The 18,715-nt window shown below is 36.9% G+C and overlaps 1 non-coding gene across 1 annotated transcript; it reads right to left on the bottom strand.

Moving 5' to 3' along the window:
- Positions 1-15,653: 15,653 nt before the first annotated feature.
- LOC127088661 (small nucleolar RNA R71) lies at positions 15,654-15,760 on the bottom strand. The gene has a single exon (XR_007790488.1). It is a non-coding gene; the product is annotated as a small nucleolar RNA R71 (small nucleolar RNA).
- Between the last annotated feature and the right edge of the window lie 2,955 nt (positions 15,761-18,715).

Below are 18,715 nucleotides of genomic sequence, written 5' to 3' on the forward strand. Positions count from 1 at the left end.
CTCCACACAATTCTCAAAACTCTTTGCATATTCTTGTTCCTGGTGCTTCACTGATCAAGAATCATCATTCATTTGTTGCAATTCATCAAGAAATCATGCAGTTTATGTGCATTTTCATGTGGATCGGATTTGGAAATTGAAGAAAATTCAAGAGGTTTCAATTGTTGATTCTTGCTTAAAGCTTCAAAGGAAGTGCAATGGAGTTGATCTGGAGCTTATGAGCTTGTGAGAGCGCGAATTCAGAGGTCTTCACTTCAAGGTGACTCGAATTTCACTTTCTCCTTTTGCTGTTTTTAGATCATAGATGTGTAGATCTTGATGTGTAGAGCACGGGTATGTGTTTAGAATTGAATTTGGCTGAGAATTGAGCATGTAGTGATGAATATAAGTTTAGATCTCAAATCTTCTTGCCTTCGATTTGCAAAACCTAGGTAGATTTAAGATGAATCGAGATCATATTTGGAATCAGCATTGAAAGAGGATTCAAATGGTATAAGTCTTGTGGAATTCTGGAAATTCTCACGGCGGCGCCACCGCGCGTCTCGCCGTAGAAGACGACCGGAGCTGTAGCTCCGGCGTCTGTATGTTTTTAGGGTTTGGTTACGTGTACTGCCATGTGTGCGCTTGCGTGTGAGTTTGATTGGTTGTGATTCCCTTGACCAAGCCACGCGTGCCTTTGACTGCTGAATGGCATGCTGAGTGTGTTAAATGAAATGGTGCGTTTCACCGTTTTAACGTGAGCCATTGATTTGAGCGCGCGCCAAGATCATGTGGTTGATGTTTTTCTGGTTTATTTGAATTAATTTCGTTTCCCTCCATTTCTTTTAATATTTCAATTGTTTTTGTTTGTTTTGTTTAATTCATAAAAAATGCAAAAATGATCCAATTTAATCCCAATTTTTTTTCCTAGATTTGTATGAATGTCTACATTTTTTTGATGTTAATTTCATGAATTGTTGATGTCTGGTTTTTTATTTGTGAATTTTTTATTGAACATTGTGCTAATTTGATCTATTGCATTCAATGCATTGTGAAATTCTCTATGTTGAACCATTTGATCCAATTTTTTGCATACATGATCTTCATACATGATATGATTTTTTGGGCACTAGTTTGTAATTTTTCTCACATGTTATCATCACTTTTGACACATAGAGAATAATGTGACAATTTGTGTCACATTTTTTGACATTGAATTGATGCATTTTTTTTCACATAGCATTTGCATCATTCTGGATTTGATTTTTTGCATGTTGAATATTCATGACATGATGAACTTGTACAAAAAATTTCAAAGTCATTGCATGCATTTCTAATTTGATGAGGATTTTCTAAGTTGGAAGTTCATTTTGTACATATTTTTTGGTCATTGCATTACATGAGCCATTTGAGACACTTGCTTATTGATTTGATGCTGGTCCTTTTGAGGACATTTAGATGATTGTTTGAATGTGAGATATGTAGAAGATTGGGTTCTGTTTTAGTCATTTGGTTAGGTTTTGAATTCATCTTTTATGCCTTTGTTTGTTGGTGTTTTGTTGTGTTGTTTAAATGCACATAAACTAACTTTGTCACTTGTTTCAGGTGTGGATACTCATTGATGATATTGTGAGATACAAAATGCATTTGAGTACTGACCTATGTTTGTTTTGTAGGATTTTGATTGATGTGGTGAACTCATGAGCCATTTGAGTGCTAAGGCACTTATGCACTGAATTGTGTAACTGTTAGGTGGTTTCACTGTTTATTTGTTGGTTTAATAACTGAAGTACTAATTGTTTAGTCTTTGTACAGGTACCTTAGTTTCTTGCTTGCTTTAGCTCTTGCTTGAGCATAGGATTATGGTTGATACACCACTCAGGTAGTTAGCTTCTTACCTCATGTAGTCTGAAATCCTGTCACCTTTTTGGCAGGCATTTTGCTGGCAAGTCCTCCTTCAGAGGCTCTGTTTGTGTTTGTTTAAAATTGTGCTCAAAGACCTCCAAGGAGAGGCATGTGATATTTGATAAGACCTCCAAGAGTAGAGGCAATTGACGAATAAAAGGGATTAGTAGCCAATCCTAGTGTGTCGTTCTTTATGCTCGCAATACGTGCTGATGCTTCTGAACATGTACCCAAGATCTTTGTCCAGTGTCTGTCAAGTGGAATAGGATCTCACTTTCTGCATCCCCACGCTTTCTTTGTCATGAGCTCACCCTGACCAGGGTTAAGAGCATGAGGTCTCATCCTCATTACCATTTTGATCAGCTTCACCCTAACGTTCAATGTTAGTGGTTAAGAGCTACAGATTACCCATTACAGTTTGGCTTGTTTGTCGAGGTTGACATGACCCCTCTTGACTAAAGCCCACCCATTTGTTTGAGCCTCTTGTATGGATATAGAGTGTGATGGTTGTTTACTTGTGAACTTTTGATGTGTGTGCTCTTGAACTAGGAGTTTCCATTTGAGCTTAATTGAAGTATCATTACCATGTTCATCTAAGGGGAAGATACAAGATACATTGAGGATCTCTTCTGAGACTTGTTTGATTGCTTATACCTTGTGTTTGCTTATTCCAAAGGATGGGAGCCACCTGGATCATCCATATGATCTCAAGAGAGGAACTCCTAGTGTGGTTTCATTTCTTACCCCTCACCTTTTTGTTCTCTTTAGGACTTAACCTTTCTTCTTCATCTCTCCACCCTAACCCAAGCCAAAACCTTTTGTGCAAACATTTCACTTGTTTTCAACATTAGAAACCTAAGCCTTATGCTTTTGATTTTCAAACTTTCTTTTCATAATACTCATTTTGAATTGAATCTTTAAGTCAACTTTGAACATCTTTTGTATATATACTTCTAATTGGTAAATATAACCCATTCAAATTTCTTTTGTGGTTTCAATGTCCACTTTCTTAATCAAATCTTTTCATAACCTTTAGCTATTAGGTTTGAGTTATCTTTGTGGTAGATGTAATACTCACCTTTCTCCTTAGTGATGGACAATGAGCCTTCCATGCTTATTATAGGGTTAACCCCTCACTAGCATGTTGAAGCTATCCTCACATGGTGGATTTGTGGTTTTAGGTTGAGTTTTCTCCCTTTGATAACAAAAGACCTTAAGGCTTTTGGACCAATTAATCCACTCATTTGTTTTTGATATTTTTACCCCAAACTACGAGGTTTTGATCCTAATCTTTTTATAAGAGGGTATGTAGGCAATGGGTTTATCCATCCAAACACAAAATGTAAATAACTTGTATATTCTCTTCTCATCTCTTCAATCATGTTTGCACAAATAAAATTTTCACAAAACCATAACCTTTCACAAGTATGAAAAGGGCTCCCTAGGAGTACCTAGGATGTTTTGGGTGCCTAACACCTTGCCATTGCATAACCAACCCCCTTACCCAGATCTCTGTTTATTTTACTAGTTTTGTTTGTAAAACTTTTAGGTTTTTGTTCGCTTTCTAACCATTCCTTTGGATAAATAGAAGTGCGGTGGCGACTCGACTTTGTATGATTTACCTTGGATTTAGTCAATATCTCCAATGGTAACGAATACACCGCTACACCCTTCACCGAGGCACTAAATCAAATGCCCTCTTACACTAAGTTCTTAAAAGAGATTATTTCCAATAAAATAAAGCTAGAAGACCATGAAACTATGGCTATGACTCTTGATAGTAGTGTTATGATCCAAAACATGGTGATCCCTAAGCTCAAAGATCCAATAACTTTTCCCATCCCTTGTCATATAGGAACTATGGACTTTGAGAGAGGACTTTGTAATCTAGGATCTAGTGTTATCTTGATGCCTTTGTCTGTGTGTAAGAAGTTAGACATGTGAGATATGAAACCAACTAGTGTTTCTTTGCCACTTGCAAATAGATGATTAAGCATCCCATATGTGTGTTAGAGGATGTTCCAGTGAGAGTTGGAGAGTACTATATATTGGTAGACTTTGTCATAATTGACATCAATGAGGATTTCTAAATCCCAATAACTTTAGGTAGGCCCTTCTTGGCTATGGCAGGGGCCATCATCGATGTAATGAGAGGGAAATTGAATTTTGAGGTAGGTGAAGAGAAGAAGTAATTTATTTTGGCACAACTTTTGAAGAACCCTTCTTTGAGGGATTTTTGTTGTTTGGTGGATTTTCTAACCAATTGTGTCCAAGAGAGCAAACTGAAACCTCCTTCGACCAATAAGTTGGAAGAATGCTTAATTGGTAGCGCTAAAGTTGATAAAGATGATACCAAATATAAGGTCTATAGAGAAGTTTTAGACGAGAGTCCCATACCCACTAACCAAGGCTTTGAAGCACCTATTTTGAAAGGTAATGAACCTAAGAACCATAGATCCCGTCTGTAAGACCCCAATTTTGACCCTAAGATCCCTCATGCTATCTCATCATTTGCATTGACTTTGGGATCATACCTTAGAATCCTCCTTACACCTAATTCATTTAGATTTTCATTGGGAGATATCACCAAGCATATTTGACTGTATCATACTTTATTTTTCATTGTTTACTAACCAAAATACCAAAAATATGTCTATGTATAATTTTGTTTCTTTTGTAGGTAGTGTGTGCTTCCACCCATGCCTCATCAAGCTCACAACTAGGATTTGAGACCCTCAGTACAAGGATATCAATTAAGATATGGTTCACATTGGTTCTAGACATCATATATGGATCCCCATTATCTTCACTTATCATTTTGATCAAGAATTCATCAAGAGTTTGAAGCTTGTTTGCCTTGGAATCCCTAATTCATCTGTGTATCTTGTGTGACTTCCTCAACAAGTGTCTTCATCATTTGATCAAATATTTCATGGTATACTTCATATTACATCATATTTTACATATATGATCCTCCATGAGTCCCAAAGATCAAGAGAACTTCAAGTTTGCAAGTTGGTTCAAAGAGGTTGACTAGAGAAAGTTAACTGGTCAAAACAGGGGTTCCCTAGACCCTATCTCCTACAATATTTGTCATATGAAAATGATTCCAAGAGAAACGTTACTCTTTATGACATTACAAACAACTTTCATGTTGACATCAAGAGATAGTTTTTCTTGGAAAGTCATTTTTTTATGGTGAAACATTATAGGTTATTTTGTCAGTGCCCTAGTTAGGAGGCCAACTTCCAAGGACCATAACTTGCTCAATTTTTATGATATGAAGGCCATCCAAGTTTCATGATGAATTTAAATATGTTATATCCAAATTTTATTCTTTTAGAAATGTCAAATTCAAATTGCAAGGGCATGTTCCAAGAGGAAAGATTATAGGTCACTTTGGGCCATTACCATTGAACAAACAATTTTCCTCAACTTCTAAAATGCATAACTCCTTCATGCCAAATCTAAATGAGGTCAAATTTGTGACCAAATTTAATAGGATTTAAATATATACAACTTTTATGAAGGAACCATTTCTATTTGAAACTCATAGAAAAAGTTATTCAAGGTGGAAGAAATGGATATTTGACTTGGTACTTAGAAAAATTTCAATTATGTTTGATTTTTCAAACTTCCACCTTAAAATACATCATGATCCAAGCTTCAAATGGAAACGTGTTCAACATGAAAGTTGTTCCACTTGATGTCTCCTTTCCAAAAAGTCCAAGATCACCGCATTTGAAGAATGTTTGAATGGCTTGCGCATGGTTACTCTTCATGGTCCCATTTGGATGAATCCCATGATGATTTCTAAAGTACAATTGCATGGCCTCATGTTATGCTTTCAACATCATTCATGATCATTTGTGGACCTATTCTAATCATCTCATGGGTCTATCACACGCCCATGCAAGCATGCACTAACCTTTCCAATTTTGGCCTAATTTTCAAGTGTGTGAATAGCAATGCAAAACCCTATATATACATGACAATCGTGATCAGACTGAGGACCCTGCTTGCCCAAGCTTTGAACCATTGCTTCCCTAACCTCCATTAAAGGATAAACTTGAATATTTAACTTGAAATCGAGTTTCAAATCTCCTTCTGTTTTAAGATTGAAACTCCAAGAATCCAAGCCTCTCTTTGATCAATTTCACTTCCTACAAGCTTCTAGAGTCAAGCCAAGCCAAATTGGAAGCAAGATCAAGCTGCTTTGAAGCTCCCCAAAGGTGAGATTTTAGAAACTTATCTTCTTCGATTCTCCCTTATTTCTCATTTATTTTGATTGATTGTTGGTTTTCTGAAGTCCTACCAATGTAGGCAACAAGATTGAGTTGCTTTGAGGTCAAATTGAAGCAACTCAATTCATGATCCTCAAAATTCAAATCCATGTATCTTTCAATATACTTGGAATTGGAGGAAATTGAGGCTAGACTCGAGCTCCTAAGCATTTTTCCTTTAAAATCTTGTCCTTATTTTTCATTTTGGTGATGGTTGGTGGTCATTCAGTCCGGTGAGGTCCACCAGAGAAGATGATCGGAGCCCTAGCTCCAGTGATATGTTGGCGTGTTCCCAACCTTCAGATCCTTTGAAAATGATTTAATCCTGGCCCTCCTTCCTGATTACCACATGCGTACATGCGTTGACTGCAGAACATGATGGAAGCGTGCACTTGGACATCAGACATGCCACCTCAAATAATGAGGGAGATCTGATGGCCCTTGTTTTTTTTTTGTATTTTTTGATTTTTCCGTTAATTGCCTTATTTTGTTTAATTCATAATAAATCCATTTTCAAACCAAAAAACTTTAAATATTTTTCTCTTCCATATTCTGAATTAAAATTATTTTTTGGATAAATTTTGGTATTTTTCATGAATTAAATGTTTTTGTGAATATTTTTAATTGTTTAAAAATACCTTTGACTTTTTAAAAATCATGAAATTTTTTGTCTAAGGTCCTTTGACCTTGTTTGACCTAGGATAAATCCCCTGACCCTTTATTTGGTGTTTTGAAGGGATTTGAGGTTTTGTCCAAATTAAAATGCATTTTAATTCATTTTTAAATTGATTTTTAATTGATTAAATGTTTAAAAATATCGTTGAGCCATTTTTATGGTCTTGTGATGTTTGAATTTTTGTCTGGGCCTTGGTCATGGTTGATTTGACTTTTGTTGGATCAAAACCATTGGATTTAGGGGATTGATGAAATGTACATTTCATCTCCCAAAATGAATGGATGATTTTGATCAGATGAAATTCCTCTCATAATCAATTTGTGTTTCTATCTCCCCCTCTCTCTTCATCTTCATTCCTATTCTTCCCCATTCCTTCATTTGACCAATGAAATCTCTAATGTCTAAAGGTTAATTGATTCATCAATGACCTTGTGTCAGATGAATCAATACAAGTATGACTGAGATAGGTCCCTCCCCTTTTCCTTTAGTGTGTGATATGTTTTAGGAGTTTGATTCTTTGTACCAAATCTCTAACATGCATTAACACCTATATTTTTATTGCCCGACCTCAGAAAGTTGTGACTTCTACATAAGTCCAATTACGATTGTTTAACATAGAACTAAATTTGACCCTCAAGGCATATCATTCTAGTAAGTGAGATTGTAAGTCTCCCATTCTTCATGTCATTGTATGGAAACTTGATCTTTTTTCCTTTCATAAGAGCTAGTGGCATACTTGTTGAATTATCCAAGTTGGAGCCCTTCTCATGGAAGATGTCTTGGTTTAAGGATCCATACTTGTGAATGAATGGTTGAGTGTTCTCCAAAGAATGACTTAATTAATTAAAACTTAACACTAACCTTTGACTAACCATTGACTAACTCTTATTCATTATGCTTTTACTTTCAAGTCATTTAGTTTATGTAATTTAAATTTTAGTCATTTCTCATTCATTGCCATTTTACTTTTCATGCAACTTGTTTATGTTTAAGTCCTTTTTCACGTTGCTCATTTGAGTCATATTTTGTGATTGTATATATTGTTTTTGTATTTTGATTTTATTTATGGTCTTAGGACCTTAAAACACATAATAACAACAAAAACAAAAAAAAACATTTGGTGGACTGTTAGAACTGGATCTGAGTTTTGGACTTAGAATTAGGCAACTTCCCCTGTGCTAAAGGACTTGGCCAATGCCAACATTTTGAGACTAAGCTATCTTTGACCATTGCCTTCATCTGATGCAAGAGTTGAGGATTTCTTGGATTCATCTGCTACTATGTATTTGTGCTTAATTATTATTTTGATCTAATGTCTGATGTTTTATTCTGAGTTGATCAAGGAAAATTTCATCTGATACATTGGAAGACAATGAAGACTGCTAACTATTGGAGTGCTTGCTTGGATGTGGCTATCTTTATTTGATGCCTTGATCTTCAGGATGTCTGGATATTACTCATTGCTTGTTGCTTGTTGCTTGATTAAAGTCCAAAGGAAAATAAGTTTCTATATGACATTCTTGTCTGTTGGATTGTATCCCATTGGTCATATCTTTTCAACTCTTAACTTTTAAATTTGTGCTTAGGATAGCCTCTTCATCTCCTTTCACTTCTTAAATTTCAAAATCTCTCCCTCTTTTCAAAAAAATTCTTTGCTTGTGACTTTCAAACTTAGGCATGTTTTAATAATTAGAAACTTTGGCCTTATGCCATTGAATTTTGAAATTCTTTTCTTTAAATCAAACTCGTAAATAAACTTAATCATATTGACTTAAATTTCAAAAGACAAAAATAACTAATAACCTCATTTAAATGTTTGGCCTTTTTGTGCCCTCTTCTAAAAAAACTTTTGTTAAAAGCAATTCACCAACTTATTTGAAATTTTTACCACGAACTACGGGGTTTTGATCCCTCATTTTTATGTTGGTACGTTGGCATAAGACCGAAGGTCTTGTCAAACACAAAGATATAATCAATGAATTCTTTTCTCATCCCCACACTTTATTTTATCAAATATCATTTATATCAAAAACACATGCATACATAAAAAAGGGCTCCCTAGGTGTACCTAGGACACTTTGGATGCTAACACCTTCCCTCTATGTAACCAACCCCCTTACCTGTAATCTCTGGCATTTTATTAGTTTTGATTTGAAAACTTCTTATCTTTAGGTTTTGTTCCTACTTTTCCATTTTCCTTTGGAAATAATAAAAGCATGGTGGCGACTCTGGTTTTATTGATGTTAAGCTTATTCATAGCTTGATGATCATGAATTTACCTCTATATCGTCTAGGGTTAAAAAAGAGTAAGTCTAAGGAGAAGAAGGGAGTGAAAGAGAAATTCCGTTAAAAACTGGACCAAAAGTATGAGCCTTTGCATCAGATGAAGAAAAAGGAAGAGGGATGCATGGCGTGAATGACTAGAGTTAGTTAGATCCTGACAATAACTAGACGAGATACTAAGGATTCTAGCTGGAAGGAATCACCGTCTTGAGTTAAGGGTGTAGGTGGCTGAGTTAAACGACCTTAAACAAATCACTACGTGGGAGGCAACCCATGTTTTTTCTCACTAATTTGTTTTCTTGTTGTTTTATTTATTTTTTAGTTAATAAAAACTCACAAGGATGAAGAAAAAGAGGTGAGAATGTTGGAAAAAGTCGAGAAAAACCACAAAGAACAAAAAATTCCCATATAAAAACTAGGGGCTTGCTACAGGCACCCGTAGCAGCCCCCACCATAAACCCTAAAAAATAAGCCTTTCCCATATTGGAACCAGCACCCTGCTATGGACGGCCGTAGCAGGTGCTACAGAGCATAACAGGGCATGCAAATAAGGGTTCAATTTTTTTTCAAATTTGAATTTTTTTGGGGCCCACCCACCTTCATATAATCCAATTATCATCCATTAACCCTCTCTAAAACCCCTAAATCTGAACTTTAATCATCATTACTACAAATCATATCATCTTCTTGAATTCTCCCACTTTCTTCCATATTTTCTCCAAAACCTCCATTATTTTCAAAGAAAAAGATCTCACCTTTAACCTTCTATCAACCCCAATCCTTAAACCACCTTTACAAAGACTTTGTTATCCACCACTCGATCATACTTCCCAATACAAAAGTTCAAAAACTCTCATTTTGATTTTTTTTTTATTTCAACCATCAATTACACCCAAGAGAAGCGATAAGGGCAAGCAAGTACGAAATCGTCAAGGTCTTATAAGAGAGGAAGCACTCAATCATCAAACCCTCACAACATTTTCTTTGAAGACGACTCTCAAGCTAAGTGGCAATCCACTCTCATCAAGCGTAAAATCACTCCATCAAGGTGCATGTGCAAAATCACTCTTACTACCCTTGGTCTTAATGCCGAAATAAATAAAATGTTCCACTCTATAGGCTTGCTTGATTTTATGCAAAGGGAAGCGCCAACCTATGATTGTATCACCTTTGAATTTCTTAATGTTGATGCCTTTGCGGAAACTTATTTGGGTAAGGTAGCTCGAGCGGCCACCAGAGACATTCCGGTGGGGGGTATGATTACCCAAATTGCTGAGCATAATGGTTTAGAGTTTAACTTGGTCGAGGACTGTATTATTGAGGGAGGAGTAAGGTTGATATGGATGCCTTTGTGCATCAAGGTATGATTTCCATGGACGGTAAGACCTATACAGTGATGATTTGTAATAAGACCATTCTTGACCTGTCTAATCCTAGAAAGGTAAGAGTTGACATTCCTAACAATTGGCTCTACCAAGTGGGCTTCCCCTCCCCGGGTAACGCATATGAGAAAGAGGGAAAGCCTAACATTACTAACCATCTTACATGTACTGCAATGGAAGATGACATTGTTTCTCCACCCACACTTCCTACCCAACATGAAGCTGGGGCTAAAAATGCAAATCAAGATAGGTGGGAATGGGTTCAATCCAAAATCTATGGGATGAAGGTTGAGAAAACTAGGCAATGATTCCTCTTGGATGATGTCCAAGCAATGATGCAAAAACTCATGTTCCGGTTCCCATCTCCCGAGTGAGGTTCTTGTGAGTTTACTCCCTCTTGCTTGAGCCAAAACATTGAGGATAATGTTTAGTTCAAGTTTTTTTTTTGGGTACTTATTTACTTTTCTTTTCTTTTTATTTTCTTTCATTTTTATGTTCATATTTTTTCTTCGTGTTCTCCGACTATTTATGTATTATTTGTTTAAAAAGACCACTTATTCATAGGTTTTCCCAAACTAGAACCGTGCAAAAAAATTTCTTGAAAAACTTTGGTTATGGGGAAAACGAAAAAGTATATAGAGTTGGAGGTATGAAAGGATAGGACTAAGGATATTGAGAAAGTTTGATAACTTAGATATTACTCGAACACCCTAGGTCGCCCGAAGTAGGATGCGAGTCTAACATGTAAATTTGTTCCATAGTACTCGACTTCTTAAAAGTACCCCCTGGTTAGTTTAAATGATAGTCTCACATAATTTAGACTCGCGTGCATATATGATTGGTTGGGAAATAAATAATTTTGGCACCAAATTGATGGAAAGACGGTAAAAGGCAACTACACCTTCTAAGTTGGGTAACCCTCATCCGATTATTTATCCGAATGGTGGTTAAACCCCAAACATCATCCTAAAATGGATAAATAAGCGCACAAAAGTGTGTAAATTAATCGGTAAAAGAAAAAATAAATGAAAAGGTGCCTAAATAAAAATTCGTGACCGGTCTTGTGTATGCGACGAAAAAACCGAACCAATTACCTTAATTTAATTATCTGAATGAAAGGGGAAGGAGAAAAAATAGACTTAAGCCCAAAGCATAGTTGGAGAGGTGTTTGAAAGGGAGACTTAGGTCTGTGGCTTTACCGCGGTTAGTGTTCTTGAGAATACCTTTGTTTTCAAGTGATTACCAAGAGAACTAGGCTTAGCCAATCGGAAAGAAATCTCACGTATGAGTACCAGTGACTTCAGTTTCGTATGCTTTTTCATGTAGTGAACCACTTGATTCAAAAATTTCTATAAGCAAGCTTTGTTGCTTGAGGACAAACAATGATCTAAGTTTGGGAGAGTTTGATAAGTGACTTTTGTACCATTATTTCTAGTCATTTTTATTTAGCATTTCATTGCATTTTGTCAGTTTTATTTTTGTTTACCATATTTTATGCGTTGGTTGTGTGTTTTTACCATTTTCAGGGCCTAATGAGTATTCAAGATGAAAAAGGATCGAAAACGAGCGAAACATTAAAAAAAGGTAAAAGTCAGGAAATCTTCATACAGAAACCAGAGGGTTTCTACGGCCACCCGTAGCAGCTGCTACATGCTATAGCAACAAGGAACCTAGAGTTCCCACTTTGCAACCCTCCAATACAAAGACCAGAGACTTGCTACGACCGCCCGTAACAGCTTCTATGAGCCGTAGCAGGAGGGCGAGGCATATTTCACTTCTTTCCTTTTTTAGACCGATTATCATGTTTTTGGCTTTTAGGCATGATTTAATTTGATTTGTTTATGATGTAATGAGCATTGAATAATATATTTTATCCTATTTTTAGGTTTTTCCTATAAAACTCATAGTTTGTTATGAGTTTAGGAGGGGAGATTTTATTCTGCAAAGTTTCTATGTATTTTCTATTTTCCTTTGTACTCAAGTCTCCTTTGGAGAAATTTGGATTAAAGCTATCAATTCAGGTTTTTATATATGTTTTCGTATTCAATTTCTTGTCTATTTCAATTGTATATTATGAATTCGTATGTGATCATTGAATTGGTTTTGTTTGCCCTCGCCATGAGTGAGTAATCCATTAGGGACTAGGGGTTATTAGGATCATCTTATAACCTTTTCTATGAGCCATCACATGCCGATTACGAGTGTATTTGTCTAAATTTATTTTATTGCATGAGTTCATGCAATCCAACTCTTGTACGAAAGTAAATTATTCGCAGGTACTGACCGTAGTCTGAAAGGATAGGTGTTGGTACCGAATCACAAGTTTTTAAACTGACAAGTCCAATATAACGAAAGTGCTTGGATGAATTTGAGAAAGTTTTATTGGGGAGAAAAAGTAACGAATCCTTGACGAATAATTCGATCATGCAAAAGCAGACAAATTATTCATCATCGATAGGACAATGCGCTGGCGAAAACAAGTATTGCCCATATTTATCTATTTTCTATAAATTATGTCGAACTCTTGTAATAGAAGTGACTTGGATTATATGAACGTGTTAGAGTGAGAAACATAACCCTAGGTTCTGTTTGCCTCAATTGGAATTTAAGTGATTTTTCAAATAAGTTGTTTTCATTTAAGTGCTTTTTCATTTAAGCTATTTTCCCCAAAACCCATATTATTGATTCCTCTAGATATACATCGATAGGATGGAATACAGTACTTCAACCATTGGTCTTTGTGGTTCAATAACTTTTTACTACTTCAACAAGTCATGCAATTGCGGCGTGTCAAAAGTGCGTTGGCCAAATATAATGTGAAGCATAAAGTATCCATACCATATCATCCTCAAACTTGTGGACAAGTAGAAGTTTCAAACATGCAACTTAAACACATTTTAGAAAAGGTGATTGCTACTGTAGTGGTAAATTCATGACCATCAAGCTATGGATAAACCTGACGTCAATAAAACCAGAGTCGCCACCTGATCACACCGAATTACACCGTGTTTTTGACTCGGATTTCACATGTTTATTAGGACTTTATTATCATTTTATTTGTATTATGCTCTCTTTTCTCTTGTTTTCAGATATTTAGCACTTTCAGACTCTTTTGGAAGAAACGAAGCAAAAAGACCTAAAATTAGGGTTTTTCGGCGAAATTACACACATGGCGTTCACATGGCGGCTGTTATAGGGGAAGCCATGAGTCACCAGTCCTCAACTAGGAGGTAACCGCCACGTTCTCATGATTCACCCCATTTACACACATGGCGGGCGCCATGAAGGGATGGCGGGCGCCACCTTTGAAAATCACGTTCCCACTAAAGCCCACTAAGGAGAAGTTGGAGGGCACCATGGTCTTTACAAACTGCTGAGAATCTCTATAAATAGCTCATTTCATTTCGTTTTCTATCATCCAACTTAGTTTTACAACACTAAGCATATAGTTATCATTTGTAATAGCGATAATCCGTCACATCGGGGGGTTATCGCACCTTTGTGAGATTGAGTTGGGTCACTTCGAGTTGATGTCGTCTTTAGCTTCAGGAGTCGGAGGTTTATTTTTGTACCAGAATCGAAGCCTCCGTTTGGAGTAGGTTCTTATTTATCGCTTTTTATTTTATTTATTTCCCGCATCTCTTTTACTTTATTTATTTCCCGCATCATTTTTATTTTATTTATTTCCCACATCGTTTTTATTTTATTTTTTTCCTGCACTCACTTTATTTTATTTACTTTCCACACTCGCTTTATTTTATTTATTTTTCGTACTCGCTTTACTTTATTTATTTCCCACACTCGCTTTTACTTTATTTATTTTACGCACTTTACTCTCTCTCTACGCCTCACATTCTAACACAAACTTTTCATCATGATCAACACCGTTATATTTATTTGTGTTACCATGTCTGGCTAAATCTTTTAAAGGTTAGAATGTAAGGATCATGGTTAAAGTAATGTTTCACATATTGAAATCTGTAGAAATACTTTAAAGGCTGTTTTAATTTTTAACTTGAGTTTTCTAAAACAAGCTTGGTTAGTTTTAATTATTTGAGGAGTGCGAAAGCACCCTGACGTAGTAACTAGGAATCTTTATCATTTTAAGGAAAATCTATTTTTGAAACTGTTTTCGGACGCGTTGATAGGTTTAAAATCAGTAAACCCCTTGGGTAAGCTTTCCAAATCAAAATCACTTCTCAACTAAGTTTACGAGTCTCATTTCTTAAAAATAGGTTTACTACTTTAGCGTTTTGTGCACCTTTTATAAGTGACAATAAAAGGCCTTAATTTAAGGGTAAACTCGGTTCTGAATACGTGAATGCGAAAATTCCTGTTAAATGGATTCTTTTCAAGAGTAGAAAATATTGCCTCATAAGTAGTTCTATTTAGACAATCGAAACATCACTTAACTGACGTGAATTACATTCAACTTGTCTTTACCTACATTTATTATTTACCGTTATTTTGCAAACCCAATATCTCTTTTATACCGCCTTAGATAAACACCGTAACGATAGTAATCGATAGATTGACGATTGGTCTTTGTGGGATCGATATTCTTTTATATTACTTTGACGTTATTTGTGCACTTGCGAATCACAGCAATCTAGTTTTTGGCGCCGTTGCCGGGGACCAACTTCGTCAAATTTCGTACCCTATTGTTACACCGTATAGACTAAGGCATTACTAGCCGGTAAATGCGAAGAACCCGTAGTACTGGAAATTTAGTAGATCCTTTAGCGGAACCCGAACGTTATACTCGTACACGCCTCTTACTCAACCGAATTAAGAAAGCTATGGCCGAGAATCGCGATAGGCGACATCTTAAGGAATTTGCCCAATCCTCTGATGAGGAACCTAGTTCGAACTAAAACCGTCTTTGTTGCATTTAGTGCAACAAAACCAATACGCGGGTCTCGCTACTTAGAACCCGAATCAACATTTAAAAGTTTTTATCCAACTAGCCGAACCCTTTAAATCTAACGGCGTTTCACCCGATGCGATCCATTTAAGATTATTCCCTTTCTCCCTCAGGGATAAAGCACGTTCATGGCTAGATTCACTTCCAGCTAATTCAATAACTACATGGGAAGACCTTAGGAGAGTGTTCCTTGCTAGATATTTCCCCCTAGCAAGACTGCTGTTCTTCGAAACCAAATAACTAGATTTGCTCAAAACCAAGGAGAATCGCTTTTCGAAGCTTGGGAGAGATATAAAGAGCTATTAAGAGTCTGCCCACACCATGGCCTAGAACAATGGCTGATCGTTCATACCTTCTACAATGGACTCCATTATAACACCAAGATGAGCATCGACGATGCCGCAGGTGGCGCGCTGATGAACAAACCTTATCCAGAAGCTTGTGACCTAATTGAGGACATGACCTAAAACCATTATCAATGGGGAACCAAACGAGCATCAATAGAGAAAAAGGAGACCCAAGGTGGAATACATGAGGTTAGCTCTCTAGACATGATGCAGGCGAAAATGGACGCTTTAGCCCTTAGGGTCGAACATATGTCTACAAACGCTAACACCGTAGCAGTAGTCCATACAGAGTGCGAACTGTATGGATCTAAAGGACACGAATCGGCGGAGTGTAACCTTTTGAACGAACTAAATACCGACCAAGTGAATTACGCCCAAGGTAACCCGTTTTCAAACACTTACAACCCTGGATGGAAGAATCACCCAAATTTCTCTTATAGAAACCAGAACCCTATCCAAAATAATGCACCTCAGAGACCGCAAGGTTATCAAGCCCAAAAACCAAATCAACCTATGCAAGCTGTGCCCTAGAAGTCTAACCTTGAGAAGATCATGGAAAGCTTTATATCGGACCAGACTCAGCAAAATAAAGAATTCCTAAACCAAAACATTCACGTAAACAAACTTATAACATAATTAGGAACCAAGGTTGATCAGATAATCACTCATAACAAGATGCTTGAAACCCATATCTCACAGGTAGCACAAAACCAAGCCCCACAAACTACACCTGGAGGCCAATTCCCTGGATAACCTCAACCAAACCCTCGAGGGCAAGCTAACGCTATATCGTTACGAAGTGGGACCGCTTACGAAGGGCCTCAGAACCCAGCAATGAGCGAGTCCAAAACTTCTAACAACCAAGAAGAGGAATAGGAGGAATCCGAGAAACAAACCAACCAAGAAGGTAAAGCCAAGGATAAAACTTACAAACCACCACCCCTGTACAAACCACCAATCCTGTATACGCAAAGACTTAAACAAACCAAAGTCAACAACCAATATCAAAAATTTATAAAAGTGATAGAAAAGCTTCATGTAGAGATTCCTTTCACTGAAGCTATCACCCAAATTCCGTCTTACGCCAAGTTTCTCAAAGACATCTTAACTAACAAGCGTAGGCTCAACGATTCGAAACCCTTGGAATGCAACTTTATTTCTGAGGATAAACTTGCTAAGAAGGAGAAAGACCCTGGCAGTTTTTCTATACCTTGCATTTTAGGAAACCATGTGATCGACAAAGCTTTCATAGACTTAGGCGCTAGTGTAAGTTTAATGCCCTTAGCTGTATGTAAGAGGCTAAACTTAGGAGAGTTACACCCAACTAAGATGTCCCTTCAATTAGCTGATATGTCTGTTAAGTATCCTGTAGGCATTTTAGAAGACATCCCAGTTAAGATCAGTCAACTTTATATCCCAACATACTTTGTGGTCATGGATATAAAAGAAGACGAAGATATCCCTATCCTTCTAGGTAGACCATTCTTATAAACAGCGGGAGCTATAATAGATGTCAAAAGAGGGAAATTAACCTTCGAAGTAGGGGATGAAAAGATCGACTTCATTCTTTCGAAATTCCTGATGGCACCAATTCTAGGAGACGCATGTTATGCGATCGATATCATAGATGAGTGCATAAGAGAATTTGATCAGGGAGAACCTAAGATTGAACCATTTTCAAACCCGAATGAAAAGGATGACGAGTTAGAGGAAACAGAACCTCACGAATGTTTGGATCTTACTCCAGACCCTTCACCTAATTCTCAAAAACCAGCCCAAGAACTTAAGGAACTACCCAAGAACCTAAGATATGAGTTCCTGGATGAAGAAATGAACCGCCTAGTAATAGTTAGTGCCACCTTAAACCAAGACAAGATGAACCGACTCTTGAACATTTTAAGAAAATACCCCTCTGCCTTAGGGTACAACATCTCTGATTTAAAAGGTATTAGCCCATCCGTGTGTATGCACCGGATCTCACTAGAGGAGGATTCAAAACCTTCTAGAGAACATCAGAGATGAATCAACCCTATGATGAGCGAGGTGGTGAAGAAGGAAGTCCTTAAACTACTGGAAGCTGGTATAATCTATCAGATTGCTGATAGCAAATGGGTAAGTCCTGTACATGTGGTACCTAAGAAGGGAGATATCACAGTCATGCAGAACGAAAAGGGAGAGCACGTCGCTAAACACACAAAAGGCAGATGGTGTATGTGCATAGATTATAGGAAGCTCAATAAGGCAACTAGGAAATACCATTTCCCCCTTCCATTCATAGATCAAATGCTGGAGCGTCTTGCCGTTTGGACTCTGTAATGCACCAGCTACTTTCCAATGTTGTATGATGTCAATCTTCGCAGATTATCTCAACGGAATCATGGAAGTATTCATGGACGACTTCTCGGTATGTGGATTAGACTTTGAAGACTGCCTTATTAACCTTGAGAAAATCCTAGAGAGATGCGTAGAAGTCAACCTAGTGTTAAACTGAGAGAAGTGCCACTTTATGGTCAAAGAAGGCATAGTGTTAGGACAGATAATATCTGAAAGAGGCATTGAGGTCGATAAAGCAAAAATAGAAGTTATAGAAAACCTTAACCCTCCTAAGACAGTAAGTGAAATTCTGGTGTAGTCAGAATTCAGATGTTCTACTCCAAGTCATGACATCTGATCTAACATTGTATCTAATACAGCAAGATAGTTATTAATCATTGTACTGATATGCACACGTTCACAGATGTCACGACATCTCATTCTATGTCACCCTAGAATGTATGAACACCTGGTTCTGTGCATCAGGAAGAAGGACTCAACAGAAATCAATCCTAACACTCACTTCTGTTGTTTTCTTCCACAGTTATCAGCATGATGTCTTACTGTTGTTTTTGGACATCAGCTGTTACATTGTTCCAGTGTGTTTGTATTTTACTTGTATT

The sequence above is a fragment of the Lathyrus oleraceus genome, chromosome 5, assembly GCF_024323335.1.
Source record: "Lathyrus oleraceus cultivar Zhongwan6 chromosome 5, CAAS_Psat_ZW6_1.0, whole genome shotgun sequence".
In the NCBI taxonomy this organism is placed as follows: domain Eukaryota; kingdom Viridiplantae; phylum Streptophyta; class Magnoliopsida; order Fabales; family Fabaceae; genus Lathyrus; species Lathyrus oleraceus.